General features: G+C 37.3%; 1 long non-coding RNA gene across 2 annotated transcripts; it reads right to left on the minus strand.

Moving 5' to 3' along the window:
• Positions 1-772: 772 nt before the first annotated feature.
• LOC127969891 (uncharacterized) lies at positions 773-3,395 on the minus strand. Of its 2 annotated transcripts, XR_008156392.1 has the most exons (6): positions 3,237-3,395; positions 2,722-2,814; positions 2,434-2,564; positions 1,948-2,324; positions 1,794-1,849; positions 773-964 (listed from the first exon to the last, which is right to left on the minus strand). It is a non-coding gene; the product is annotated as an uncharacterized LOC127969891 (long non-coding RNA). The 2 variants fall into 2 exon arrangements; XR_008156391.1 differs by lacking the exons at positions 2,434-2,564; positions 2,722-2,814; positions 3,237-3,395 and having other exon boundaries at positions 776-964; positions 1,948-2,407.
• Between the last annotated feature and the right edge of the window lie 213 nt (positions 3,396-3,608).

Here is a 3,608-nt window from a genome sequence, read left to right on the forward strand (position 1 = left end):
GGGCATGTTTCTCCTACTATGGTGTTGGGCCTATTTATCGCATACCAGGGATCATGGATCAGTTTGCATATGTTAAAATACTTGAAGAGGTCATGTTGCCCTATGCTGAAGAGGACATGCCCTTGAAATGGTTGTTTCAACAAGACAATGACTCAAAACATACTAGTAAACAGGCAAAGTCTGTTAATGTTAAAAAAAAATTAATGTTATGGAGTGGCCAGCCCAATCTCCAGACCTTAATCCAATTGAGAACTTGTGGGGTGATATCAAAAATGCTGTTTCTGAAGCAAAACCAAGAAATGTGAATGAATTGTGGAATGTTGCTAAAGAATCATGGAGTGGAATAACAGCTGAGAGGTGCCACAAGTTGGTTGACTCCATGCCACACAGATGTCAAGCAGTTTTAAAAAACTGTGGTCATACAACTAAATATTAGTTTAGTGATTCACAGGATTGCTAAATCCCAGAAAAAAAAAATGTTTGTACAAAATAGTTTTGAGTTTGTACAGTCAAAGGTAGACACTGCTATTTTTTTGAACACACCCCTTTCAACTAATTGCCCAATTGCACAGCCTTAAGAGCGTGCATATCATGAATGCTGGGTCTTGTTTGTTTTCTGACAATCTACTGAACCTACTGGTAACTTGTTTGCCACGTAGCAATAAAAAATATAATAAAAACCTTGATTATTCTGGTTAGTCACATTGTACTGCTATTATTTTGAACAATACTGTATATGTTTAAGCAATTAACATTAAATTTTAAAATCTTAAGTAATTCTTACTTTCTCTATTCTTGCAATATTCTAGTGTTCATGTCCCTGAGTAATATCTGCATCTACCGAAGTCTGAAGAGCTGAAGAACACAATATGCTAGTAGACAGCAATCCTCGTGAGAGAGAGGTCTGGTGTGGAGGGTGGATCTGGAACTGACTTCTCTTGATTATCTCTTTTCACAAACTGCCCTGAAATACAATTCAAACATTAACAATGATTGTTATAAATGTAATGTAAGGCTCTTAAACTCATAATGCTCATTTTGGAAATATAGTTAATATCAGTAATATGCAGCATGCACGATACAAGGAAGTGGTCAGTAATTACACTTTGAGGTATTATATCTATGTCAGTAAGGCTACCTTTAAGAAAAAATAAAATGAATAAATTAAGTTGTGTTATGCATTCAAATAGTTAGACATGCTAAAATACAGAATTTGTTAACAATAATAATAAAAAATAATATGCTGGGGAAAAAATTAGGGCCCTAAATATGTTTTTTTTTTTTTTATGTTTAATAAATTGATGTGAAAATGTATGTACTACGAAAAAGGAGTAGAGAAAAATGAAATATTTATTTTATCATTGAGGATTTCTTAAAAAAAAAAATATATATATATCGTCTCGCTCTCATGAACCCAGTCTCGTGTCTCGTCTCGTCTTGTGGGATAAGTGTCTCATCACACCCCTAGTAGCCAGAGCAAGAGATACATTAGATTTCTTTTGCATGTCTGACAGTCTAAAATTAAGCAGAAGTATTTCGAAAGAGTTAAACCTGTATCCTGTTTTCTGGGTAACATTGAGAATATCACTATATATTGTTGCAACACCTCCGCCACGACCAGTCTGACAGGGCTCATGCTTATAACAGTAGTTTGGTGGAGTTTAGACTAATGCTGAATCAAAAATACCTGTCAAAATTAACACTGGAACAAACACAATCTTTATTGTAGTAGTACTTCTATTTGAGCGTGTAGAACAAAATTCATCATAACAGTTATTTGAGAATTGGCTGACTAGTCATATGGAGCGAAGTGTCCTGGAGATGTTGTCCAACAGGAGATCTAAAAAGCCTAGCTCCCAGAAAAGATTCCAATTATTAACAAAAGGCAGTTTCTGTTCTTTACACCATGACTATAACCATTCGTTTAAAGCAAAAAGTCTGCTGAACCTTTCATGTCCTCATCTATACGTGGGAAGTGGTCCTGACACGATGATCATCATGCAGGCGATATGCTGCGCACTGTCTTGATCAGGCTCCTGAAGTCCCTCTTCAGCGTCTCCGTCCGCTCTGATGCCCACCTCACTCTTCAGGGTCACGGGAATCTGTGCAGAAATATCAAGAACATGAGCACCAGGGAAGTAGTCAGTGTGGACTTTACCTTCAGCTAACATAGCGCAAACGTGCCGGACGATGGAGTCTCTGATGATCACAGCGTTTTGTTCTGTCTCGCGAAGTGGAGCGAATCGGGTTCTGGTGGAGATCCTGAAGACCGGAGGCGGCGGATGGAGAGAGGTCGTCGCCCAGGGCCTGGATCATGTCTTACACTATGAAATAGGGTGAAGGACATCTGGGAAGATCGCATCCTGGGTACACCGGGCCTTTGCAGAGACCCACACAGAGTAGAGGTGGTGGGAGGGTTAGCTGTATACTTACCCTGGACGTATGAGCATCAACCCCTGAATATTTCCAGCACAGCTCTCCACTCGCTCAGCTGAGCCTGCTTCTCCACGATATCATGGATCTGTATCTTCACGGCCTCCAGCTCCTTATTAGAAATAAACAAACTAGAGAATAGGGGAAATGCAGAAAAGAAAAATAGCAATATGGAAAACATACAAAAATCTTTAGATACCAGAATTCACATGTTTAGATTTTACAGATGCATGATGATATATTGTAAAAAATAAATATGAAGTTATTTAATAAGCTTTGTAGCATCACCTGTGTTTTCTATCTCTGTCAGCAGCTCCCGTTAGACATTTTCTTGGAACTTCTCCTCTGTTTTAGAGGGTTTTTAAGACACTCCTGAAATCACTGTACAATTTTTTTTATCAATATTTGTTTACAATGATAAATCAGAACAAGCTTAAAACAGTGGTTTGAAATAGTTTCAGCCCATTTTAGACCACGAGTGACGTCACTGATAGACTCTACAATGCAGATTTTTAGGTTAAATTAATTAGCTTAACTTTATTTCATTTATCTATTGACAAATTACCATCAAAAACATTTACAAAACGATCAAAACCGATCCTTTAGGCATAAGATGTAATTAAAAGGCCAAACTTTCATTAATAAGGGCTCAAATCTAATATGCTATAACGTTAATTATGTTTCTATGCTAGCGTAATACTTGATAGCAGACATTTCAGGAAAAATACCATAATCGCAGAGGTATAAATATTAACAAAAAGTACTTAAAGTAGACTGTGGATGATATTAAAGTGTTACTTAACAAATCTGTCGCAGTTGTTGGCCTTTTCTTTGGTATAACTGACGAGAAACAGAGAAAATGTCAGACGAGTCCTCTCCTCTCCAGCAGCTGATGTGTACGCGGTTGCCATGGTAACTCTCAACGGCTAGAAGGCTAATAAAAACAATAAAATAATAAAAAAAAGTTTTAGCGACGTTAGACTTTTGTTTTAACTTTGTTTTATACATTTTATCAACCAACTTATTTATTATAAATTGTAAAACTCACCTCAGAAAGCTAATTCTCCTGTCAGACACAGTTGAAGTGAAAAGTGCGTCAAACAAACGCGCTGTCCTCCTGATACTGTATCTGCGGCAGATGAGATGGTGTAGCCAGTCTGTGTCACTATTTCACG

The sequence above is a fragment of the Carassius gibelio genome, chromosome A4 (assembly GCF_023724105.1).
Source record: "Carassius gibelio isolate Cgi1373 ecotype wild population from Czech Republic chromosome A4, carGib1.2-hapl.c, whole genome shotgun sequence".
Classification (NCBI taxonomy): Eukaryota; Metazoa; Chordata; class Actinopteri; order Cypriniformes; family Cyprinidae; genus Carassius; species Carassius gibelio.